General features: G+C 57.1%; 1 protein-coding gene across 7 annotated transcripts in view; it reads right to left on the bottom strand.

The window, feature by feature from the left end:
- The window catches only part of ZMIZ1 (zinc finger MIZ-type containing 1), a 231,746-nt gene that overhangs the window by 154,524 nt on the left and 50,493 nt on the right, over window positions 1-26,729 (bottom strand). For 5 of the 7 annotated variants that reach the window (XM_046026215.1, XM_046026223.1, XM_046026222.1 and 2 more), the window contains exon 3: window positions 10,403-10,503. The gene's annotated coding sequence lies outside the window, so the exon portion shown is untranslated. The remainder of the gene's footprint in view (window positions 1-10,402; window positions 10,504-26,729) is intronic. The other 2 variants (XM_046026216.1, XM_046026220.1) reach the window with 1 other exon arrangement.

The raw sequence follows: 26,729 nt of genomic DNA, 5'->3' as shown, positions 1-26,729 counted from the left end.
AGCCTGTCTCTGACCTGTAACCTTTCCCTAAACATGTCTGGGTCTCCCACATCTGCACCCCTGCCCACATTAATCCCGCTGCCAGGAATGTCCTTGGTGCCAGCAGCCTGATGCGCTGGGGAGGAAATGAACACCCGCCAAGAGGCTGTGGGGGCTCGGACGCTGTGCTCCCTGAATGCGAAGGACTCCTCACAGCTGGCTCTGAAAGGCCCATGTGGCAGATCCAGACGGCGAGGCTCAGGGGGTGAGGTGTCCAAGGCCGTAGGGGGCTGAGCTGTGACCACACCACAGGGAGGGGCTGGGCCGCATTGACCTCTGGGTGTCCCGGCTGCCGACAAGCTATCGGCTGGTCCGCAGGCTCAGCGTAGCCCCAAGTCTGTGAGTCTCTCTGATCTCACGGCAACTTGGATCTGCTCACTTGGCATACTGACCCTCTCCCTGCCCTGCTTTGGGAGCAGGTGACACCCCAGGTTGTACCCTCTGCTGATACTGAGCTGGGTGTAGGCTTGGGGAGGGGGCCACGGGTCAGAGAAGCAGGGCAGCGCAGTGGCCAAGGGCACAGACTCTGGGACCGGCTGCCAGTTCAACGCCCAGCATAACCACCTCCCTGTGCCTCCGTTTTCTCCCCGAGAAATGGGGGTAAGGGGAGCAATGACTTCACAGAGATGGGGAATATGCATTTCTGTAGACAGACTTTTAGGGCGGCGCCTGCACAGAGGACTACAGAGGCACTCAGAGCTCATGGTATTACCTCGGGTCTCCCTGCGCCTTGGGCTCAACATCACAACATGAAGGAAAACTGAAGGCCTCTGAGTGCCTGCCAAGAGAGAGGAGGAGGACAGGAGATTGGTGGCACAGGGTCCCCTTCCTGGTTTCTGGCTCCCAGGCCTGCTCCCCTGGCCCTCCTGCCTGATCACAGTGTGCAGAGACCCCTGTGTGCACCATCACTCAGCCCCCGGGAGGAGGGAGAAAGGCAGGCTCATCCCCAGCTTCGCCCCTACGCTGTTGCCCCAGACCTGGGATGACCCAGAGAGGGGTCATGCCAGCATTGTCACCTTCATCCACCATGGGGACACCAGCAGCCACCCATATCTGTCTCCTTGCTTGGGGCTTAGCACAGACAATGCACCCTGGCTGGGCTGGAGACCAATCTGGGATACATGACAGAGGCTCCAGGTCAGTTAATACCCAAACCATAGGGTATAAATTTATCCTACTCCCAAATCCTTCCTCTCATGGGATGCTCTCAGTGGGGCAGAGATGCTGCTTCTCTCTTCTCTTTCTACAGCTGAGGCCCAGAGTGGTGGACTGACTTGCCCAGGTGTACCAGCAAGTTCGTGATGCAACCTAGACCACGAAGCCTGATCTCTGGGCTCCCAGGCCTAGCCCTACGATGAGGTTTCTCTTGCCAGTTGCTAAAGGTGACTGACTGTCTGGGAGAAGATAAGTCATCAGCATGTGTGGGTGAGGCATGGGCGTGGGCCCAAAGCTTCCACCCGTGGGAGGACCTAGGAAGGGATCAGAGCAGGTCAGAGGCAGGGCAGCCTGAGAGCCTGAGACCCGGCTTCCTTTCTCAAGAGGGTATGATTCCTGGCAGCAGCTCCCACGGGAAATAGTAGAAGCGCCACCCGCGGGAAACACGGGGTGGGACAAAGGGGGTGCCGGGCAGGGTTTCCTTTCGGGTGGGGGACCTGTGTGTCTGTGACCCTGGGGCCAGGCCGGGGTTGGGCTTTGCCTCATCCCTGGCTCAGGCCCAGACCACCCTGAGTCCCATCCTCCAGGCCTTCCCCGGCTTCCTGTCCCACTGGCCGCACCCGGCCTGGGAGAGAGGCAGGGTGGGGAGGGCCTCCTCATAAACGCTCAGATTTTCTGGGGCAAGAGCGGGACAGACTGCCCTGGCCTGCTCGGTGGCCTCTGGCTTCTGACCTCTAGACCTCTGGCTACTGGTTTCCTAGCAAGAGGACTCCACAAAAGCAGCAGCGGGATTGCCACCCAGCAGCACACAACTCCAGGCCTAGCTGAGTGGGGGTTGCAGGAACCAGCTCCCTCCTGGGGAGCCTGGAAGCACCGTCTTCCCCCACGCAGGGCAGAGGGGCAGTTTGAATTCTGAGGAGCCATGAGGGAGGGATGAGGATAAGGGGAGAAGTCGAAGAAGGGATAGCTGGCAGGCCTCAGAGGCAGAAATTCCCACTGGTGAAAGATGAGAGGGGGCAGAGCCCCCTTCTGCAGAAGTGCAGTGCAGCCTGACCCCAGAACAGCACCTTGTCTGATCCTGGCCTGGACCCAGGGTTCGAGCTCTCCCTCCCAGTCCCAGCCTTGCAAACCAACATCCTTACATGTGTCAGGGGTTTGGGGGCGGGTGGGGGGGGGGGTCAGCTGGGAGCTTGGTCCAGTAGCTGTGGGCCCACCCATGGCCTTCAGGTGAATCCAACCTATTCCCTGTGTCTCAGGAGCTGGAAACTCACCTGTCCATAAGTGGGGATGTGGTGGGAGCATTGAGGTTGGTGGCCTGGCCTAGGGAGGGGGAAAAGGCTTGAACAAAGGCCCTCAGCCCCCAACCCTGCTCCTCCTGGTTTCCTAAGGTACAGGCTTTGGGCATTCCCAGCACACCAGGTCTCTCTCAAGGCTGCTGGGCAAACAGGTGCCTCCGAAAGCAAACAGGCCAGAACGTCCAGAATGCTCCTTCAGCCTGCTGTAAACCTACCGGGGACAGAGGCCTCTCATAGCTCAGTGTTGGGGAGGAGCACAGAGGGGAGGTGGTTTGGGTCTGATGGGGGTTGGGCCCTGCCTGACATCATCCCAGGAACAGGGACAGAGCTGGGAGCCAGGTCTCCTGCGTGCACCACAGGCAGCCTAAGAACCTCCCTGGAGGCCATCCTGGGATGGGTCTGATCCCTTGGGCAGGGGCTCACTTTGGCAGTGACTTATCCATATTGCTTCAGTCAAACACACCATGATGGGGCTGTCCATGGCCCCAGCTTGATGCTCTGCCTGGGGGACTCTGTCAGGGATGCCAAAGGCCTAAGGTCTATGGGCCCGAGGTGAGCAGGGTAGAATACAGAAGCCAGACTCCAGCCTGCTGGGTAGCAAGGGACAAGTTACTAGGAAGAGTTACGAAGACCGCCATGGGGCAATAGTGAGTTTTCTGACCTTGGGGACATGCAAGCTAAGGCCAGGGCCACACTGCCTGGGGGGCACTCTGGGACTTTTGCCTAGTACCTTTATACCCACCCCATCCAGCCTCCATATTCAGTTGTGGGTGGCAGGATGGTTGGCCTGTATCACCAGCTCAGTCACTGGCCCACCAACTTCCATCCCCTTCTTGAATAGGAGGATTCCTGGTTATAACAGAATAGCCTTGGGCTCATGAGCTGGTGGGACTCTTCCAGGCTGAATACTCCTAAATCCTACTGCAACAGAAGCAAGGTCTGACAATGCTCTGTGTGGCTCAGATGTCAGCTCTCTGTGCCCCTCTTCGTGGGCACCTGCTGAGTTCAGCTGTCAGCTCCCCTAGGGAAAGTATGCCTAAGCTTGCCCAGAGCCCAGGGTAGTCTGTGGGGTCAGCCACACCCTGAGGGGCATCCAATGGCAGCCTCCCTATCTTTGGCTTAGCCTGGATCCTTGGTCCACCCTGAGATGTTGCTTGATGCTGGCTTGGCAGGGAGCACTCCAGGGCCAGGGATGGGCCTTGTACTGAGCATAGGCCTGGCACAGACTTGGCTGCCAGGAAATGTTGGTCAAAAGGAGAAAGAGAAGGAGCAGGGAGAAAGGGGGCAAACAGACACTTGAACCCAGGTGGGCTCTCAGAGGCACAGCTCCTATGGGCCCCCACAGCCTTCCTGCTCCTCCAAGTCCCAGCGAGACTGTATTTTCTATAGCTAAGACATGCCAAGTTGGCTGGGTAAATCTGGAGGAGGCCCACTTCCCCTGGGGCTCTCCACCCAGGGGGCCTCAGAGAAGGCCCTGAAGTCTCCAGGGTACAAGGGTTCTGAACTTTGCCTACATCTGCTCTGATTCTCATCACTCTGGAGGAAAGGGACCCTCCCCCCAGCCATTCAGTCTAGGCACTATCTCTGAACCTTGCTGGTTACGCCCCGCAGGTGCAGGAGGCCCATTCTCCTGGAGTGGCAGTGGCATGGGACATGGCTGCTTCATGATGGGGGCAAGGGGTCTTTGCAGTCACAGGCAATCCCGCCCATCCAACAGGAAGAAAATATGTCAGAGGGGCAGGGTTCCACAGAAGTTCTAGAAGATCTGTGTTCCGACGACCCTACTCTTTGCTCAGCCCAGCCTGAGTCCTGGCACACAGCAGGTGCTTAACTCCTACCTGTTGAATTAATCAGTGGCCTGCTGGATGCATATGGGAAGGCCTGACTTGGGCTTTCCTGCTGAGGGGCCAGCACTCAGCAGCACGCTCCAGGGCACGTGACAGATGGCGGGTGCATCCGCACATGCCCCTCTGCGAGGCTGGGGCCCTGCCCTCTTGAGTCCTTCCTGATCAGAGGACATTTCGGGGCTGGGAGTGTTCCCTATAGTCAGCAAAGCCAATACTTCTGCACAGATGGAGGTAGGAGGGGTCCAAGGAGGGCAGGAGATCAGAAGCTGGGCCATTCCCGGGCCAGGCCTCCCCACACCACGTCTAGAGGCCCAAGAAGTCTGGAGCTGCCCCCTCTGTCCCCAGTGATCCTTATGTCCACCACCCAGGCCAGTGTGGTCCCCTCCCCTGACTCCATGTCTCAGCCTCCTGGCTGTAGCCGGCCTGAACTGCTTACTTAGACAAACAGGGAAAGCAGCCACGTGACTGGCTAAGGTTTCCTGGACCAGACACCGACACACACACACACACACACACACACACACACACACACACTCGCAGTGGGTCAGGTGGTCATGTGGCTCAGCAGGGCAGGGACTGGGTCAGCTCAGGTTCCCATGTGTCTGAAGGACAAGTGACTGGGCCTGCCTTTCTTCACCCAGAAGAATGCCTTCTCCAAACACTTGTTTTCTGCTTCCTGGACGCACCAGAGCCATGCTGGATGGGAAGAGAGTGTGGGGGGGCGGGAAGGGGGGAAAGAGGGGGAGGAGCCTGGGCCCAGCCCGCTGGCCTCTGTGGGGTGTTTTCCTTCCGCCCTCCCCCACCCAGAGGGCAGCTGCCTGCTGGGAAACCGTGGCCGCCCAGCCAGGGAGAAACCCCGAGCCCAGCATTTGGATGTGAGGCAGGAGGGGGGCCGCGGCTCTGGGAGGAGGCTCCATGTGAGTCAGCAGCAGACCTGTCAAGGCCTCGTACCAGAGACGGGTTTTGCAGCAGGACTCCGTGGCTGGCCCGGGGGGCATCCAGGGAAGAGAAAGGGTGGGAGAAGGGGGGGGGTCTCTGATCCGAGTTGGCAGAAGCATCTCTGTCTTTGGTCTGTTTTTCAGGAAAGGTCTGGGGGTCAGGGTTTTGAGGGCTCTTCCAGCTTTGGGGCTCTGTGTCTTAGATACTTCCCTAGAATGGTAGGCCTGTCCCCACAGCCCACTTAGGGAGAAGGGGATCATGTCTCTTGACAGGCAGGGCTGAGACCGGCTGGGGGGGGGAGGGGATGCCATCAGCCCACTGCCCTGGCCTCAGGCCTGACTTCCAGCAGGCCTGCGGACACAGAAACCCACCTCCCAGACACCTCAGGAAGGCGACAAAGAGATGAGGGGCGTGGCTGGGAGTTCTCAGATAGAAGCCACTTCCGGCCAGGCCTGGTAAGTCCTTCAGCCTGTGCTGTATCACCGAATCCTCACAGCCACTCCACTAGGTAGGTGATGCTGTCACCCCATGCAACAGACCAGGGCTCAGCAACCTGAAGGTCAGAGGGTTAATATGGGGCAGGCCGGGATCTGCTCCCTAACAGCGTGCTTCCAGCGTCCAGGTTCCAACCAGAACCCCAAGTCCCTGGGGCTGGGCGCTGGGCTGGCCGGTCCTCTACAAAGCCCAGGACAAGTGGTCCCCAGGGATGTACACCCCTATTGCCCCAGGCAGCTTCTGGGAGGGTCCCCAGGGTGCGGGGATGAGGGGGGGAGACAGTGTGGGTGGGGGAGAGCAAGGGCACAAGGGAAGATAAAGAGAGCAGGTGGTGTGGGGGAGGGTGCAGAGAGATGGGAGAAACAGAGAGAAAGAGCAAGAGAGGAGAGGTTGGAGAAACAGAGATGGGGGCCAGGAGAGCTGAGGGCAGGAAGGAGGGCAGGTGGGAGGAAGGTAGAGGGGAGGAGGAGAAGAGAGCAGACACAGCCAGAAAGAGTGGAGGAGAAGAAAGGAAGGAAGGGGCAAGGGGAAGCAGACGATGCGGGGAATAACCCAGAGGCAAGGGGCAGGGATGGAAGGCAGAAAGGAAGGAGAAGCAGAAAGACAGAAAGGGAGCCGGGGTCAGAGAAGGAGAGGGCCCTGGAAAACCGAGAGGCAGAGGGAACGCACACCCGCCCACCGAACATTAAATACCTAACAGGAGATGACAAATCAAATGGGAATTACTGCGGTAAAAACATAATTAGAAACTTGATTGAAGTTAAACAGAATTTACATAACACTGCAAATTAACTTTACACGGAAACTATTCACTGGGAAGGCAATGAAAAGGCATTTCATTAGTAATCTATATTTAAACAATAGGCACAATGGAGCCTTCTGATGAGGAACTTGGTGCCTTCAACCAGAGCGAGTGCCAAAGGCTGCTGGAGGACAGAAGGCAGTGGGTGCTCCAAGAGGAAGTGGGCAGGGTCCGGGACCTCATCCTTGCACCTGCTAGTGGGGGCTGGGGCTGGGCGGACGCAGGGGGCCAGAGCAGATTCTGGTACAGGTTCTGCCCTTGGCTTGCTGTGTGGCCCTGGATAAGTATCTCACCTTCTCTGGGCCTCTGTTTCCTCATCTGCAAAATGAGGAATTTGACAACGAGGCTCACATGAGAGTGCCTGCCAGCTGGGATATTGTAGGAGAGCCTGGGAGGTGGTGGCGGGCAGAGGTAGGAGTCTGGGCTTGGGATTCAGAAGGACTCGGTTCAGAGCTCTGCCCTGCCACTTAGTAGCCGTGATATCATGCAAGCTTCTTCCTCTCTGGCCCTGCTTTACCCATCTGTTCAATGGAGATAAGCCCACTCCCACCCGACATCACCCAGGCAGTGGAAGGATTTAGGGAGAGATTGGGTGGGGACAGGCTTAAAAAGTGAGTCTAAAGGCAGAGGATTACTTGTCCCATCCGCCCTGGAACACTAATTAGATTACCCACAGCCTCCTGCCACAGAGCTGGGCAGCAACAGAGCGGCTTCCCATGGGTCCCCAGTCCCCAGTGCAGAGTCAAAGGCGCATCTCCTAGAAGGACTGGGGGGCCACCAAGTCCCTGCCTGGCTCCATCCTCTCCTCAGTGGGGAGAAGTCTCCCAAGCCTTGGCCGCATCCCGGTCTTATGAGGCTGTGCACTCAGGTGGATGTGCTGGACTATGCCCCCGCGGGAGGCCCCCAGATGGATTCATGCTCACCCTACCTCCCGTCCCACTCCTGGGCCCCGACAACACGCACCTGCCCTGCCCCTGGGCAGCAGCCCAGCTCCGCCAGCCTTCCCTGACAGAGACAGGCGCATCCGCTGGAGGGAGTGTGAAGCCTGGTGGACTCACAAAAGAGGACGCCTTCCCCCACCAAATTCGCACACAATGGCCCACCAAAGGCAGCGAGCTCCTCTGCTCTAACTGGCAGCTCCGACACACACTCATAGTCCAGGAAGTTTCCACGGTTTCTTTTAAGATAAAGGATCCAGCAGTGCTTAGAGATTCAATAGGAAGCTGCTGGGTGCCCTTCCCCCTGCAGGCAGCTCCAAGCGGCTGCCTGTGTTTTCAGACAAGTGCTCCAGGCAAGGGGGAGGTCTCCTGAGCCCAAGAACCTCACAGAGGAGGTGGGAGGTCAGGACAGGTGGAAACTTCTTTAAAGAAAGTGCAAAGTGTGCAGACATCGGGGCAGGAGACTCCACTGAGACCAGGGAGCGCTGGCCCAGGTGACACAGAGGGTCCTTGGACATGGGCTCACACTCAGCCCAGATGCCCATGCGCCTTGCCCCTGTGTGGCCAGGTGTGGAGGCGGAAGCTGCTCTAGTTTCTCCCCCCTCTCTTCTACCCCTCTCCAAATATGGCTCATTGACTGAGGCCCCTGAGCCTTTTCTATGCTGTTCCCTCCACCTGAAGTGTTTTTTCCCTGCTTTGCCAGCAAAATGCTCCTCATCCATTGAGAACCTGCTGTCTCAGTTCTCCCATATCTCTGGCTGCACCTTCTCCGTCTCCTTTGCCGTCCCCACCCTTCCTTCTCTTTCTCCAAGGGCTGGATGCCTGTGACTCAGACTCAGGCTTCTCATCGGCTCCCTCTCCATTCTCCCGACATGACCTCATCAGCCTCATGGCTTGCAACCTCTTCGGTGCACAGCAGCTCCCACACTTCTATCCCTAGTCAGGTCCTCTCCATCTCCCAGACTCCTGTACCCAACTGCCCGCTCAATCTTCCCACTCAGGTGTCTCAAAGGCATCTCCCAGTTCATGTGTCTAAGACACGCTCCTCAGCTTCCTTCAGCCCTTCCCCACCATCATCCGTGACTGAGTAAATGACCACCTTTGTTCTACCAGTGGCTCCTGTCCCAAACCCAAGAGCCTTCCTTACTGTCCCCGTCTTCTCTCCTCGACACCTCAAATCCACACGCATGCCTGTCTACGAGGTCTTTGGACTCATTCGGACTCCCACGGTTCCCAGCCCCTTCCCCTGCTGGCTCTAGACCCAGCCGCCACCACCTCTACCTGGGTCCCGGCCACCTCCCTGCTCCACTCTTGCCTTCCTCCATGAGTGGGCCCCCCAGGAATTTCTCAGCCCCTCGCTTTGCTGCAGCCACATGGCGTCCTGGCTCCTTCCTTGAATGTGCCAAGCGCCTTTCTTACTCCCTCCTTCCATTTACATCTCTGTTCAAAGGCTGCCTTGTTAGAGGCTTTTTGTGATCCTCCTTGATCCGAGGACATCCACTTCACCCCACCTGGCAGACTCTGTTCCTTTACTCTACTAACTTCCCTTCTTAGAACTCAGCATCATCAGACATAATATATATCACATTTTAGGTCTTTACTGTCCATGCCTCTTCATGAGAATGTTAACACCATGAGGAAAGGAGGTCTTGGATCATTTTATCTCCTGCTGGCTCTCCAAAACATCAAGCAGGTCCCTGCACGGAGATTTTCTTAACAAACACTTGGGATATGAGTAAATGAACGATGCCACTTCTTCCGGGAAGCCTTTCCTGACTGCCTGCCTGCAGAAGCTGCACAAGGCCTCTTCTCCTCCCTTCCCTGTGTAGTCAGAGATACGACACAAGCCTTGAGTGCTGAACTTACGGAGTTGGGCCTGCCTCCACTGCAAACTGCAACATCTCAGGGCAAGGCTGGATCTGATACCTATCCTCCAAACCCAGCCCTTAGTGTAGGCCTGGCTTGGTATAGGAGTCAGTGAGTGTCGGATGTGTGAGCTAATAACGAGTAAATGGATGGCTGGAAAGATAGGTGGGTGAACAGAGGAGTAGATGGATGGACGGATGGAGGAGTGATGTGAGGATGGTTGGGTGGGAGGATGGATGGATGGAAAGATGGCTACGTGAGAGGATAGATGACGGACATAGGGATGGACAGAGGGATGGGTCTCACCACAGTCACACAATAAAGACTAGTGGTTGCTTAGGCTCTATGTGGTGAGTGGGCACGACCAGAGCAGTGTAGTGAGAGTTGACGTGTAGAAACGGACACCAGCAGACAGGACTGAGTTGAGCCTCTATGGTGTGAGTGGAGCTTGCTGTGTGACCGCTTGCTTCCCTGTGCCTAGGTCTTGCAGTATAAACATGCAGATAATTATTCCTGCCCAGAGTGATCAGGTAAATCGCTTTGAAATGTCAAATACTGCCACAAAGGAGATCATGGCCACATTTCCAAGGACTCACATGTCTGGCCAGTTCTGCCTCGGAAAGCCCTCTCTTCTCAAGCCCCATCTAGCCCTGCTGATGTGTGCCCTTAACGTTCCATCCACAGGGGCTGGACCCCTGGCCACACCCACAGAGTTCAAACAGAACCAGGCTGTTGAGCCAGATTAACTCTACATAACCATCAGGTCCAACGGAGTCACAGAATCCTCAAGAACTGAACTAAACTGTGACCCATTTCTGAGATGGACAAACTGAAGCCCAGCGGCATTTTGTACCAGACACACATGAGGAGTTATGGAAGCCCGACAGCCTGGGTCAGGGGCTGGATGTGGAGACCGATGACCCTCAGCTCAGCCAGCCCCATGGTGACCCGGCTGCCTGACCAGACCCCTGGTCAGGCAGGTGAAGGTGGCCGGGTAGCACGCACGCAGCAGGGGTCTGCTGTTACCTTTCTAGGTCTGGTAGCTGAGGGACGGACGGCGGCTCTCTTCCTCACACCCCTCACAGCATCGGTCTGACACCCAGCGGCTCCTCCTCCTCCTCCTCGTCCTGGGTACACAGGGACAGAGACGGGACACGTGTGAATAGCCAGGGACAAAGACCGCAGTCCACTCCCCCCACCTCTGTCCCCCCACGGCCAGGCTAATCTCAGCGGCCTCTTGGGCCACTGATGCACACCCCGGGATGCCTGATTTATCCGGGCCCTGTCTCCCTCACCCTGCGGCACGGCCACGAGCCAGCCAACCCCTCCGGGTGGGAATCTTTAAGACTAAAACACATGTTTAAGTTTTGTTTCTTCTGGTGCTCGGGAGCTTTGTGTCGTTGTCTTTTTTCTTCCTGGTGAGAAAAGCAGAAGGCCATGGCCTTCCTGTGCGGCCCCCAGGCAGGGTGACAGGGAGAAGCTGTCGGGGTATTTTTAGCTGGCTACAGGCCCCCACAGCGTCTCCTCTCTGCCGTGCCTGGCTCCGCGGAATTATCTCACAGGGCCGGCCCGCAGCCACTTCTGAAGCGGCTCTCTGACCCCTGCCTGAATTCCTTCCTCGGTATGAACTGCTCACCAGATCTCTCGCCAGCACTTGGGGCCATTTTGCGTGCGTCCACCTCTTCAGAAAACTAGCTCACTTCCTGCCCTTCGTGACTCTTGGTCCCAGCTGAGTCCCGCCTGGACAGTGGCTTAACTAACATACATATTTTTGATTTAATTAATATTTACCTTTACTTCAAGTCACATTTTTTTTTAGCTTCAATAAATCTGGCCTTGCCCAAATTGATCACATCCACGAAACAGCCCATCTGATATGCTCATTACATATTGCCAATATCCCTTAATAAGTATACGACCGATGGAAGAAAAGTATATGTCTTTCATTTACTACCGAATTCCAGAATCTTGTCACAGGCTACCGGAGTTACACGGGCCAAGCCTTGGCAAACTCACTGTGGCTTATCAGCCCTCTCCTTGCACAGAAAGAGTCATGGGGAGGGGTAGATGGCTCACAGGGCCCCAGAATCCACTAGCAAATAAGGTCAGGGGAAGTATAAGGAGGTCAGAGTCATGATGTGCTAGAAACTTAACACTGTCCTTTCTTCACAGCACTGGGCGAGACCCTTTCTCTCCCCACAGGTGAACCTGGCTGTGAGAAGCTAGGCAGGTGGGCACTAGGTCTTGTGAGGAATGGGGCCCCAGGTTGGGGTGTCCCAGTGGAGGGCTGCAGGCCACACTCGAGGACCAGGATGGCATCTTTTCTCAGTATTCTTTAAGATCTCTGGTTCCCATCTGACCTTTGCACCAGGCTCCCTCAGGTCAGAGTTGGTCCTTAGGGGCTAAAAGCATATCTCTTCTCTGGTTAGATTTGAAAGCACAGAATGCCTCCCCCTCTGAGCTCCTGTGGCTCTGGGTGCCCATTCTGGTGATCCAGAATGGAATGAGTGTTCCCAGGTATGCCATGAGGGGTAGAGCCCAAGGACCCCAGAGGCCTAGCATTGTGGTTCTTGGGCCTCACTGAGCTCCTCCGTCTTTCCCCACCCTGCCCGCAGGTTGGAGACCCTGACTGGGCCCCCAGCCCAGTGCCTTGGTGCCTGCCCCTCCCGCTGAGAACAGGATGTGGGTGTCAGGAGGTGAAGGAGAGTGTGGGGTCGGGGTGGGGAGTGGCCTCGGGACTGACTTCCTGAAGGCTGATCGGTTTACCACAGTCAGTTGGGCCCAGGACCGCACAGCTGTGAGTTATAAATGTCCCTGTCAGAGATCAGGCCGAGAGGCCCCTCCGCTGGTGGAGGGGCGAGGGTCCATAGCCCCCACTCCTCCAGAAGGCTTTCCAGGTGAGGGGCCATCCTCCAGGAGGCCCTCCACAAGTGTGTAGCTCTCGTGATCTCTGAGCTCGATTAAGTCCTGGCTCTATGATGCCTGATGCAACAGGGTCTAATCCCACCTCCCCCTGCCCACTCTATGCCCTTCCAGGTGTGAATCTTGTGGTTCCAGCCACCTTGTGAGCTCTCAGAGGGCAGGGACCAGGCTGGGCTTCTACCCGGCATGAAACCCAGGACTTGGCACACAGCCAGCCACCCTGGTGACAGCCTCAGGGGCAACCGTTCCAACTCAGCAACCTGCTTCCCACGACCCCAACCGCCCCTTGTGCCTGCCCACTGGGGCCCACATAACACAGAAGAAGGGGCAGGGGAGGAGGGGGGACAAGGCTCTGGCTGGCAGCACAGGGACGTTTGCCCACAGGCCTGGGGCTCTGGGCTATGCCTGTCCAGCGGCTCCTTCAGGGTCCCATTCTCCCTGCTTTCTCTCCTTAGGGCTCCCTCAGCCTAGGGTGTGCAGTGTGGCTCGCAGTCTGGGGGTGCTCAGGGCCGAGCCTACAAGGTGAGAAGCTAGGTCCCTCCATCCCTGAGGCCCCAGGCCAGGCCACACAGGGCCAGGCCTCAGAAGTGCAGTAAAGGCAACAGGAATAAGCAGGGGGTGGTCCAGGCTCATGGGGCCTGAAGCATATACTATTTTGGGGTCCTCTTTAGAAATATCTATAGAATTACAGATACTTATTTAAAATGAGAAAAGAAACGCCATCACATTCCTAGAGCCTCAGGAGTCCAGGCCCTTCTAAACCATTTACCAGAGATGCTCACACAGGAATACTCCCGACATCAACCTGCTGCCTGCCCCACCTAGAACACTCCACAGCCGCCCGCAGAACTCCCACTTTCCCCAGGGCGGTGCAGGGGTGGGGCCCAGAGGCCAGAGCTTCATGAGTTCCCGGCCAGTCGGCCTCTGATCAATAACAGTGATGCAACTGCCAATGAACATAATATCTAACATTAACGGGCCTTGACCTGGTACCATTCTAAATACTTGATGTGAATGAACTCATTTAACCTCCCTACAACCTACAAGGTAGGTACCCTGTCTATTTTAACAGACGAGGACACAATCACAGCAAGGTTCAGAAACCAGCCCGCGGTCACACAGGCAGGATATGAACCCCGACAGCGCAGCGCTGGTGCAGGTATGAGCCCACAACCAGTGCTCCCGGGTCCTGCTCTGGAGGGCCCAGGAGCCTCTTCTCTGGCGCAGAGCCTCGGACAGCAGTGGCGACCAAGGGTGGACACTGCGTGAAGTCCCCTCTGATTAAACCATTCATTCTGCACAAATCCTCACATGCCAGCACCAACCTTGTGACGGTAAACAGGGGCCCCCACTTTCTCGCTTTGTTCAGAGCATGCTGGGGTCCTCTCCATGGGCAGAGGTGGGCACCCCACTGACTTCCTGGGGCTGGGGAGGTATCCTAGAGATGGGCTGGGCCCACCCAAAGAGACCGTGAGTCAGGCGTGAGGAGGGGGCTTTGCTGAAGGTCACGTAGCATGCTGTCCAACTCCTTCATCTTATAGACACGAGAATCATGGCTTCCCCAGGGCCACCCAAGGAGCGGTGACCCTGCGTGAGGCCTAAGGCCAGTCTCTGTAGGGGTGGGGCAGGTCTCCAGCAGCCCCAGGGGCAGTCAAGACCTGGTGCTAGTGGGACGGGCTGGCCAGGCCGTAGCAGAGGGAGGACACAACCCTGCCTTTTGGCCTCCTTGGAGCAGGCCCATTGTTTTCTCTCTCTGTTTTCCATCTGCCCGCGCCCCCAGACTTCCAGGCTTCCCCTGATTGTGTTCAGGGCGATAAAAGGGCAGATGAGCGCAAGATCTCTGGCAGCCGTCACCTCACATCGACACTGTGGCGGCGGCGGGTGGCTGAGGGGGGCCCCGGGCGGGTGACTGGACTCCCCACCAGCTGTGCAGAGTGCTTCTCTGAGGGACGTTTGGCCCGTGGCCCTCAGAACCCTTTTGACAACCCTGGGAGCAAAACAGCACCATCTCCCATTTTACGGAGGGTGAGAGTGAGGCTCCACAGAGCAGTGGCCAGGACTGGGTCTCTGGTCTCCGAGATTTCCAGCAGGCCATGTCAACCGTCCAGACCTCTCTGGCCACCCACAGGACACCCGGCCTCATCCGTCGTTCCGCCTTTATATCCAAAAAGGGCCATTTTCAGACTGTCCAGGAAAAAGAGAGTGGAAGGTCAGCCAGGGTCTTGTCCGCCAAGGCCCGGGGAGCAGGCTGGTCAGAAAGTCCCCTCGAAATCACTTAGCCACAGCTGGTCACTCTGTGCGAGACAGAGCAGAGTCTGACTTCCCGCCTCCCTGAAACAGAGTCCTTTTAAACTGCTTCTAGGGGCAAATACTTCCTCTGTGGTGGGCTAATACCTACTGACAGCAGTGAGAACAGCGTGATCCAGGGACACTGCTGGCCTGGGTGTGGGATGGGGCAGTGGTGGCCTGCAAGCCAGGGCTTGGCCAACCCTGACCTCAGGTCCCTGCCGCCTGGCCTCCTGTGACCTGGTGCTCTCAGACCCTCCCTGAGCATGTCCCCAACTTCAGTTACCAGATACTTTGTCTCATCCATGTTCCATCTAAATAATTTATGTATTGTTATTGAAATCACTTTCTTTTTACATACCCTCATTCAAAGCAATACTGTGTGAAATCATGGGTTTACTATATTAATCATATTTTTTCTAATTTCCATAAGGATAAATATATAACATTAAGATCTGAAATTCAGACACTCACACGGGCCCTGGTAGCCCACAGAGCTCGAGGCCCGATGCTGTGTGCAGGCAGGTCCTGGGGAAGCTGGCCAAGACTTGGGGGGCGAGCCTCTGGAGGTACGCTCAGGGGCCTCTGAGAGCAGAACCCTGAGCTGGATGGGGAAGTGGGAGGGGGTGTAAGTTCCAGAAGGGTACATAGAAGGTTTGGTTTGGCAATCGGCTCAGACCAGATTACATCTTCTCTCTGTTGGGGCCGGAGCTTGGTCCCGGTATTTCCTAGCTGCAGATAAAGCCATCTCCTCACTGATTCCTCCTGACCCAAGCACAGTGCAGCCAGAGGAGCCCTGGAGAGGGAGCCCAAACACGTCGGGGCAGGGGTCTGTCTCTTTACTGGGGGATGCTAGACCTCTCTGGGCCTCAGTGTCTGCATCTGTACAGAAACTGTGAATGAGCCAAAGATTCCTCTCAGCCTCTCTGAACCATGGTGACCTCTGGGCCCCAGGCTGATCTTCTCACCACCAACGGAGACCTCCCTTGACCCATCCCTCCCACACCTGATCGGGGGCCTCACGCGACTTCTGGGGTGCCAAGGGGAGACAGGGCCATCCCGTGTGACAGCTACAAAATTAGATAATCAGCTAATCACCAGCAAATTAGCATCCCATCTTTACATAGAACAAATATAGTATTTACGTAAAAGTTGTTAGGAGTTTCTCTCTTTTTAATTAGCAGAAATAAATGCAAAATAAATGGTAATTAGGCAGCTGATGGATTTGGTAGCACAATTATACTTGCAGCCGTGCCCTAGTCCTTAAGCGTTGTGTGCGCTGAGGAATCAGAGGGACCTATTTATATAGTTTATTTATAAAACAAAGTTAGCAGAAACAGAGGGACGAGGCCTGGGCATTGCTGAGGGAGGGGGTCTTGGCTGAAGGGGCAAGGTGCTGGGAGGAGAGGAGCTTCAGTGCCCAAGGAATGGAGGAGTGCTTCGTGCTTAGTGTTGGGCTCTGGAAGTGTACAACCAAGGCCCCCACGTGTCTATTTCAGGCCCTGCATGTGTCACTGGGAATGGCCTCCCTGACACGAAGTAGGCTAGAGCTGCGTGGAGGGTCTGAGAACAGCTGCTCTGTGCACTCCTGTCTCTTTCCCTCCCCCTGGTCCCTACCTCTCTCTTCTTTGCTGGCCCTATTCCTTCACTGAGTATTCTCTGTCCTGCACCCAGAGACATACTCTTTGAGAATATTGCCCATTTCCTCCAGAAACTCAGGAGAACCAGGTACAGAATAAAGTATCCAAACACTAGGATTACATTTCAGACCAGTGGAGAACTCAGTGGGAGTACAGAGGCAGGAGTCCTGAGAGGAGGCAGCCCAGAGGAAGAGGTAAGAGCTGGGTTTTGAAGGATGCATAGGAGTTTTCTGAGACGGTAGGAAGTAACAAAAGGAGCCACATGTGCAAAGACAGGGAGGTGGGAAATAGCATCCCGTGACTATAGAAAAGAACGTGGAGGCTAAGGAAATAAGCAGGGCCTCATTGCAGTGGGTCCTAGATGCCAGGCTAAGAACAGGTTTGGACTTGATCCTTGAAGCCATGGCAAGGTCTGAATGGAGAGAGTGGGGCAGCCCCTTCCCACTCCCAGCTCATTTCTTGGCTTCCCCTCCCCCACCCCAGAGCTAGGGAGAGGGGAAGGCCACAGACTATTAGAGGCAGCTGGTTCAGCTCAGCTGAGTGAGCACAGAGCAGGAGGCTAACCTGATTATAAGGGACAGGAGGTTTGTCTGCAGGGTGGAGGGTGGGTGACTGCTCTGAGAGTGATGGGAAGGGGGGCATGCTGGGCCACTCTTGGATCTCTGGAGCAGCGAGAGGCCTGCCTGTCCTAGAACAGAGCACCCTGCCCTGCCCCCTAACCCTGAATGCTGGGGTGGCCTCACCAAGCCCGGGGGAGGGGCGACAGTATTGCCAGAGGCCCCACCCCCTCCCAGACTCCAGTGCTAGCTGTGTGGCCTTGTGCTGTGACCTTGAGGAGCCACTCCTAACTCCAGGCCATATATTCTTGTCTCCAAAACAAAGGCCTGTAAGAGAATGGGGGATAGGCAGTGACCAGTTTGGCTTACAGTGCCAATCCCATATACTGATGTGCCCGGGGTCACTAAAGCTTATGTGCTCTCAGGGACTTAGGGGAGGCAGGCGACCTCATCTGCCACAGTCCATGCTGCTCCCTCCTGCCCTGCCCCAGCCCAGTGCACGGGCTTGCATGGCATGCCACCGACAGTTGAACTGAGACCCTGCATGATGACCACCTAAGGCCCTTCCAGCTGACAACCTGCGTTCCATAGTCCGAAAGCCCAGGAGCAGGTGAAGGGACAGCAGAAAGCCTAAGAGTCAGAGGAACTTCCTGTCATTAACCCTACAGGAGACAGCTGGGGTACTGGGGGCCTGGGGAGCCTCTGGCTGCAGCTGGCCGGCAGCCCTTCCCTCCTCACCCCCAGTGACCGCCCTCGACTTAGGCTGACCGTGTCTAAACTAGGAGCAATGAGCTACCCACGCACCCAAACCTGGGGTCATTCAAAAGCTCAGACGAGACCCGGGCAGCAATCCGCAAGGCAAAGCTCTGGGGAGGGACTTCCAGCAGCAGGGTTTCTGAAGGATTGCACAAAGGGGGGACCCTCAGGCTCCCCAGCCTGGCCAGCTCCCCAACCTCCAGACCATCCCTTTACAAAGCAGGCCCATCCCGGTCTGGAAATGGTGCCTAAGCTGCGATCTGCCGTCACCAGGGACAGAGCTCTGAACTTGTAAGGGAAGACGAAGATCACACCCGCACCACTTCTCTGCTCTGTAGGCTGCGCTCCTGCCTTTGGCCAAAATCAATACGAATCTGCACTGATTGTTTTACCAGCACAAGGGGCCAGCTCCTTGCGATGACATTCCACCCCTGGCGGCGCCGGGGGTGTCCTTTTGTCACCGGACCCTGAGATGCGGGGTGGGGTGGGGTGGTGATGGGGGGGCCGTGCAAGCGGGGGGAGCAGAGAGGGGCGCACAGAGCTGCTCTAAGTGCCTCTCCAAAGACAAGCCCGGTGCTATTCATCAACTGGTTTTCAGGGCTGTGAGAAATCAATGGCATTTGTGCTGCAAACTCATCATTAGGACAGGAAAACTCTGCAGTGGAATTGATTTGTTTAAATATAATAACACAATTTAACAGAAAACCGTGGGGGTGGGGAAAAGACCTAGGCAAACAAGACAGTTCAGAGGACGGGGAGAGGCACCAGCCTGGAAACACCTTGCAAGGCGGCAGTCAAACCCCACACTGCCCCAGTCTCCTCCCCAAACACAGGGGTGAGGCCAGACGGTGTCCCTTGTCCTCTGGCACCCGATGCCAGGCAGCTCACGCTCACTCTCGGAAATGCCCCTCGGCAGCCCGAGGATGAGCCCGGGGGCCGGCTGCTCATTGTTGTGTTGTTCTTAGAGGTGACTTTGACTTGGTGAACATCGGTTCAACCCAACAGACTCTTAGGAGGTACCTGTGAGGGGCCATGGGAGAAACTGATAGTAAATCCTGGTCCCCGCTCTCAAGGCATCCTGTGAAGACAGGGTGGGTAAGGCAGGCGAGCAGGAGACAATCTGGAACCAGGGAGGTCTGGGCTTCCTGGGGTAGCAATGCTGGGACAGGATGAAGGGCAAAGAGGGGACAGTGAGGGGGCAGAAATGGAAGGTTATTCAAATAACCAGGAGGAGCCCCTAATCTCATGAATAGGGGAGCTGCCCGCTCTGACGGTAATGATGAGAGATGACTTTATTAATCCTTAAGATGTCCCAGGGCCGCACAAATACTCAACACCCGTCACCACACTGACTCTCAGCCTCCTATGAAGGATACTCCCCATATCCCACAAACAGTACCACTCAGGCTCAGAGAGGTTAAGTGACTGCCCAAGGTCACACAGCCAGTAAGTGATGGAGGTGGGGTCGGATTTCAGGGCCTGTGCACAATATCCCACCCTCACTGCGGCTTGACCTCTACATGAACTGGGGAGACACGGCTCCTGCTCTCTGCAGCTAGGGTATGACGTGCACTGGATGGCTCAAGGGGGAGTCTGAGGGATGGCGTGGGGTCATAGGCTCTTGCTACAGGCTTTGGCCTTGCAGGCTGGGTGAGGCTGGCGTGCCAGCAGCAGAGCCGGCCTGGCACTCAGGGCACTCTCCGACCTCACAGAAGAGCTCTTCCAACCTCCCCCAGAGGGCAGGGATCTTAGGGAGGAAAGCGGCAGGCCAGGTCCTAGAAAGACATGTCTGCGGAGGGGGGGAGAGACACCCAAGCTGGGAGAGAGGGCTGGAGAGGCTCAATCCTTGTCTGAGGGTGGGGAGGGCATAGGCAGGCTGAAGTCCTCGGCGGAGGCCTGGCAGCTTGAGGCAGCCTCAGCCAGCTCAAGAAGGGCTTTAATGTCAGTTTCAGAATTTGGACTTCATTCCTGCTGACAGTGGGAAGCCGGGGAGGGCAGCAGACGGCTGGACAGAGGTGAGTCATGGCGAGGCAAGAAGAGGATGAGACCCTCAAAGCCAGCAGAAGGTGGGGGTGGTGAGAGGGACACAGGTCCGGAGATGGGTCAGGGGGGTGAACTGACTGTTGGAGGTGGGAGTGAGGGGGGGGGAAGGTGTCCAGGATGACCCGGGCATCTCCCCCACACCTCTGGGCCTGGGACCTTCAGCTGTGCTGAACCAGTGGCTGAACTGAGTCAACAGGAATTGACCAGAACCCCAAGGAGCACCGGGTCCCTCCCACTAGGAAGCCCTGACTTGGGGGGGGGGGGGCACTGCAGGCTGGCAGGCTGTCACCACCTCGGCTCTGGCCCCCTGCTGACCTTTCTCCTTTGTCAGCAGTGTTCTCTATCAATTCACAGGAAGGGCCAGTGCAATCTCACCAGGCTGCCTGGGCCAGGGCTGGGGGTGGGGGCTCCCTCTGCCTTCCCTCTTTTAAGGAAGAAGTCTCCAGAGCATCTCTAGAAAGTCAGGAGCAGAGATGACAGAGTGGTGGGGGACCACTGCATCCCTCCTGCTGGCAGATGGGAGGGAGGGAGAAGAGGAAGCTGGTGGGGGGTTGGGGGAACTGCAACCAGGCTGTGGGGGATGGGCAAGGAGGATCAGTCTAGAAGAGGGATCTAGGAGGTGGGGGAAGGGACCCAGCGGGAGCTCCTGAATAACCCAGAGTATACCAGCCACCCCTAAAGCCAAGGAGGGGGTCCAGAGGGTCTGGGGGGCTTAGGATTTAGATGGGGCTAGCATGGTCAGCTGTCCTGGGTGCCTGGAATGGAGTGGTACGTGGGATATGGAACTCCCAGTACTAAAAACTGGGGTGGTCCCAGGCAAACCCTAACCGTTGGTCACCCTAGTGGGGCCGAATGTAAATTCCAGTTTTTAGTTCTACCACTTTCAGACTGTATGTGACCTCTCTGTGCCTCAGTTTCCTCATCTGGAACACAGAGCTTGTCAGAACACCTTGTGTACAACCGTCATGAAGATGGGATGAAATCATGTGTGCACGTGACCGTTACTGTCACTGACTGCTCCCAGTACCTACCTACCGTGAGGACCGACTAGTACCCACTAAATACTCGCCCGAGGCCAGACCCCCATCTAAGCCCCGTACATGTGCGCTATTTAATCTCACCATGATTATGGGGCAGGGGCCATTTTCACAGGAGAAACCAAGGCATGGAGGAGCTCGGCCCCCGGCCCAGGTTCTCACACCTGGCAAGTACAGAGCCCAGGAAACCACTTCTATTTCCACTGGGCTGGCCCCACAGTGGGGGACCTGTGGGCCAGGGTCAACACAATTCTGCTTACACTGGACAAACACACAGGCTGGGCAGGTGTGGCAGGAACAGGCAAGGGACCCCTGTTCTCAGGGAGACTGAGTCCCTGGTCCTCAGTCCTTCCCCTTCTGGTCCAAACACATCCACCAAATTTATTAGGCTCCTAGGGTCTATGGATACCTTAGTGAGAGAGAGGGAAGCCGCCAGAGGTACTCGTGCTTCCTGGTGGCCCTGGGGGCCCAGCTCTCTGGATCTGGCACTTTCTGCAAGTGACCTCATTTCATTCTTACAAAAACACAGGATCACATAGGATGCCCATTTCAGAGATGAGAATATAAAGGCTCAGAAACTTGCTAAGGTTGCGCAGCTGGATTTAAACATGTCCGTCTCCAATGTCTGGGCTCCTCTCAGCGGCTCATGGGACAGGATGAACAAGCAGCATGGGGGCAGGAGGACACGACTTGTAGGTCTGTGGTAGGACTTGAGGTAAGCACCCGATAATTCTGAGGATGAGGGGCACAGCCTCCCCTCCCCCTGGAATTTAGGGAGCCCAGGGGAAACTCAGGCAGCTCAGGGAAGGGGCCCAAGCATGCAGGGGTAGGGGGGTCAGGGGGATGCAGGGGAAGAGGTGGGGGTGAGTGCCGGGGTTCAGGGAGAGGCCCATCACCCCAATACCTGGGGGTCAGGTAGGCCTGGCAGAGACCCCTCTTCAGTCTTCGAAGCTGAGTGTGCAACGCCCTTCCTACTGTGACCCCAAGGAAGTCCTAGGCACCAGCAACTGCATGCTCACAAAGCAATTAGCTCGCAGCGCCCAGGAGAAAGGTTATCGAGGTGGGCAGGCAGGCGCTAGCTGGGCAGGGGCCCTGGGAAGCTGGGCCCGGTTATTTTTAGCATCTTGATTCAAGAGGAAGGAGGCCCTCCTCCCCACCAGGTAAATGTCAGTACACTGGCAGACCCAGCCAGTTAAAGTAGCTGGAGCCAAGGAAGAGAGACATGACTGGCGTCTTTGTCCTTGGCTCCCCAGCCCCCGGGCTCCCAGGGGGTCTCCCTTCCTCCTCCCACCTCCTCTCCCTAGGCCCTGGTGCATCTGTCTTCTGGCCATGAACAGAAAACATGGGCTTGGTCCCCAGAGGAGCTTGACCGGGGCCTGCGACCCTAGATTTGAGCAGAGTGTGTGTAACTCTGACCCAAATTTCTGCCTTCTCTCCCCAAAGTGCAGTTTCTACAAAATGGGCCCTCCAAAGACCACCACTTTATTGTTTATGAGGGTGACAGGAGCCGGGGTCATGAAGAGGCTTTGCAGGAGTGTGACTTGCCCTTCCTTCCAGGGGTGGTAGCTGTCTTCTTGCAGAAGAGAGTTCTGGGCTGTCCTAGCAGGAATGCAGGCCAGCCCCGGGCTGACGGGGCCTGAGCTGGCCATGGGGCCTGAGCTGGCCGCAGTGCACACTGCTAGGGAGATCTGCACAATCTCGGGTATTAGGTGTCCAAGAGCCTGCGGCTGCCACCCCGCTGATAGGAGAGGGTGAGAGAGGCCGCTGTGGGTCCATGGAGGCAGAGCGAGCACAACCGGGGCTCAGCCTGGGCTACGGGGAGGGCCCACACTCCAAGGGTGCCAGCACACCCAGCCCTCCACACATCCCAGGCCTTGCACTGGCGTGTGGGACTCAAATGGCTCTGACCTGGCCTCCTTCCTTGGGGAGGGTCACCTGTCCCCCCTTCCCTGAGAACAGGAAGGACAAGGGAAGCCCACTCCACAGACTCTTGGCTCTGGAGTCGGCTCTGGGAGCCAGACCCTTAGCCCATTGCGGGGGTGGGGGGTGGTCCTTCCCCAGGGGGCCCAAGGCCCCATCTGGCAAGCTGGGGGAGACTCCTGGCAAAACCGTGGAGGTCAGCTCTCCCCGAGCCAAAGAGAAGCCCTGGGTCCCGCAGCGGTGCCCCTGCCTTTGGCCGCCAACTCCCAGGCAGCCTAGGATCTTGGCATCTGCCCATACCCTCCCCAAAGGCAGACCCTTCTACTGAGGCACTGCCCTATTGTGTCTGAAACTCTAGGGAGATCTGAGGGAAACTGAGGCACAGGAAGTGGGGCAGGAATCTACTCGGGGATTTAGCAAGTTAGAAGCAAAGTGCAAACTCCCTTCTCCTTCTGCCATCTGGCCTCTAGGGGGCATGTCCCCCTCATTTCTTTCATTGCCCAGTCTGGGTCCTCCACCCAGCCCCACCCACGGTCTGCCCCCGACACCCACCCCACGTGCCTGCCTCAGGGCCTTGACCCAGTTGGTCCCCTTTGCTTGGAATGCTTTCAGTTCACAGTCATCTTCTTTCTTTAGGGTCCAGCTGCAGCTCCACTTCCTCCAGGAAGCCCTCCTTGACCCTAGAGTCCCTTGGAACCCAAACCTTTTTTCTGGATACCACACTAGATCCTCAGCCTCATAAACCGCAGGCTACGCTGGGCACCCTGTTTTGTGGCTCAGTCCAGGGGGCCGACAAAGGACTTTGGGAGGTCCCTGGTTTCATGAGCCTTCTGTCCCTTCTCACTCCTGTAACTTGTCAGCTTTCAAATAGGGCCCTGACTCCAGAGTATTCTCTCCGCCCTGGCCTGTGGGCCAGTAATCTCTAGCCCTCACTCCTTTCTCTTGGTAAACAGATGGGAGGAGGAGCCCTAATGGTCCAGGCCTTGGCAGGAGGTGGTGATTCCAGAAGCTGGAATACAAAAGAGGCTTCACAGAGCCAGGTCTGAGGGCGCCCAAGGCTGTTCTCAGTCCCGGTTCTGGGTAGATCTCCACAGACCCCCCCAGAACTTCCCAGGCCCTAATCTCTGTGCCCCCAGGCCCTTAGGGGTGGGTCCTGCCTTTCTTCACTGTGCCCCAGGGCCAGGTCACCACCCCCACTGCAGGTCTGGGGCCCTGCCAGGCTCTACCCCTGCCCTGCTCTGAAAGCTACTGAGGGAGGCAGCGGCCTCCGCTGAAAGCATGGCGTGCCATCCCGGGCCACACTTCAGTTTCCCCATCTGTACCGTGAGGCATTGGGCCAAATGATTTCTAAAGACTATTTAGATGCTATGCTTCAAACGAAGATGCCACCCTTGCGGCCACACCCAATGTCTGCTCCCGCCCTGCAAGGTCACGGAGGCTTGGGACCCGGGACACAGGGCAGAGGCGTGGTTGTTCTCATCCTAACTGTGTGGCTTAGGGACCAGAGGGAGACGGACTCAGGAGCTCAGACAGAGCCAGGTGAGCAAACATCAGTGGGAGGGAGAAGCACCTGGAGTGAGTAACACCCAAGGAATCCTTCTCGGTGTAATTTACCAATTCCCAGCCAGTCCTTGCAGAGCCCTCTTGGTGGCCGAGGTCAGGGGCCCCTACGGCACATGTGCAGCTCTGCATACCTACAGGGGTGATCACATCCAGCTGGCGAGGCTCACACGGGACTCTGGGAGAGCCTGAGGGGGACACAGACCTTCCCTCCCACCCTCAGGAAAAATCCCTCTCGCCTGGCCTGCTGGTCTCTTGCACCTGTCACGGGGATGCTGGATGACCCTGGGTTGGTCTCTGGGCTTCTCCGTCCCTAGCACATCACTCAACAGGTTCGCTCATGTCTCCCTTCAACCCCACCCGTGGGCTAAGGTCAGGCCCACATCACGCAGGGGTACGGATGGGGGTAATGGAGGGTGGCTCCTGGGCTCTGCTCTGGGGCAGCTTCCTATTCCAGCATTTTGGAAGACTGGCTTTTTCCTCCTGGTAAAGAGCTCCAGCCCTTGGCCCAGGAGAGGCCGCAGAGGGTCTGGGGTGCTGAAGAGAGCCTGGTAAAGCTGGGGTTCCGGCCTGCTGGAGTAAACAAGGCCCAGCCCTGCTCCTCCCTGCTGTCACCACTCTGGGTGGAGCTGGGAGCCCTAGCTAGTGGGCCAAAGCCCGCCCTCCCTTCCTGGCCTTCAGAGTTGCTACTGCTGCTGGACGGCCCTTTTGGCTCCCCACTGTCTACAGGATCAAGGTCAAACTGACCCAGCCTTTGAGACCCTCAGGGGCTCCCTCAGCACCTACTTCAAGTTGTGGCTCAATGACTCTTCCTCTCCAACTGAACACCCCACTGGGCGAGTCTTTCCAAGTTGTGCAGAGACCCTAGAAAGACCCTATTCTCCCACTCTGCATAGGGATCCAGCCTCCTCCTCAAGGCAGTCTCCCGGGCTGCCTCCTCTAGCATCCAGGAAGCGCTGCTCCTCCGAGCTGCTGTAGCCTTCACTTGCTGAGGGCCCCCTGCTAGCAGGCCCTGCACTGGAGAGCCTGGGACTTCCAAGCCCAGGGCTGTGCTCACTCAGCTTCTCAGATGCGGATTCAGTTTTGGACGCCAGTGCCTAGCACGGGACACAGAGCCTGGTAAACGTTCAGCAGGCTCTGGCGGGCAGAGTGAATGGATCCCCCGGGAGCACCCAAGTACCCATCACAGTTTGCTAGTAGAGAAAACAAATATTATGGTGTCAGATAAAACTGGGCTGAATCCAAGCTCTGTCAATAGCTCTGTGATCCTGGGGATGCTTCCTAACCTCTCTGTGCTTTGAGTTTCCTTATCTGTATTAGAAGAGAGTCTCAGCCTCACTGGGCTGTCAAAGCCCCGGAGACCACTGCAGGCTGTGACCCCCGACAGGTGCCAGCCTTCTGATTTTATGTACCCATAAAGAGCTGCTCAGAGAAGGGCAGCAGCTTGTTCAAGGTCACACAGCAGGTATGTGGCAGGATTGAGGTTTGAAGAAAGTCCTGCTTGGAGTACCTGCTAGGGCAGCAGCCCTGCCCTGCGGACCGAGAGTGGTCTACCTGGGGCAGGAATGATCAGGGGGTTGTAGATGATCTCCAGCTCCAGCTGGGTTCAGGGATGTGGGCTCAGGGCAGGCTACCCAGGCTGGCAGTGGAGGGGCCTGGGCTGCGGGCAACAAATTCCAGGCAAGGAGAACGGGGTGTGCATTCTCAGCTGGTGCCGAAGACGGACAGGCACGCCCCATGGGGCCCCGGAGAATGCCACGGCTGGGCCTGCTGTCAAGGTCTTTGCAGCCAGCCCAAGGCCGCCTTGCTCCACATAACCCGGGAAGTCTGCTGACTGACAGCCGATGGTGTGCATGCTGGCAACCCGAAGTCACAAATCAGGGGCCAGAGGGACTGGCCAGGGAGTGTGGTTGTCACCCCATGTCTCTGCCCACAGAGCTGGGATCAACAACTGTGATTACCTCATGAAACTCGACGCCAGCCCAGCCCCAATGCTGCTGTCTCCCTACGTCCTTTCTTAAATGACACCATCAATGTCACGCCACACCCGCCCCCCGCCGCCTCCGTGTGCCCACAGCACTTGGGTTCACTCTACCGCTGTCCTCCAGCTGCCTGCCCACCATCCACCCGCACGCGGTGGGGTGCGAACCACATTCTAGACACCGCAGCCGAGATTCTCATGGCTTAGTTGACCGAATTCCTCACAACACAGTGAGTTATGTCCTACCAGTATCCCGATTTTAATAGTGAGGAAATGAGGCACAGAGAGGTCAAGCCACTAATCTGGTGTCACGAAGAGGAGTGGCAGAGCTGGAAAACCCCGACGCCTCGGCCCACAGTCTGTACCTTTGATCAGGTCAGGACCTTCTGCAGGTACCGGCCAGAGCTGTTCACAGTGCTGTTCACAAGCTGCCGGCTACACAGGCCAGCGGTCATGCCCCCGATGAGAGACCCTCTCTCTGTGTCCAGCCTCTGTAGGCCGTTACGGCCCAGACCAGCTGGGGCCTTCTCACCTCTGCGCCTGATGCTTTGGAACCACACACATCTGGCTGCAGGCCGCCTGGCTGCGGGAATGGGGCCAAGTCACTGCAGGGAGGAGCAGGGCCGGGGCTTGGTCTCTTCCAGCTGGCCA

The sequence above is a fragment of the Meles meles genome, chromosome 13 (genome assembly GCF_922984935.1).
Source record: "Meles meles chromosome 13, mMelMel3.1 paternal haplotype, whole genome shotgun sequence".
Lineage (NCBI taxonomy): Eukaryota > Metazoa > Chordata > Mammalia > Carnivora > Mustelidae > Meles > Meles meles.
Note: the sequence above shows the minus strand (reverse complement) of the source record. Positions and strands in the feature narration are given on the sequence as shown.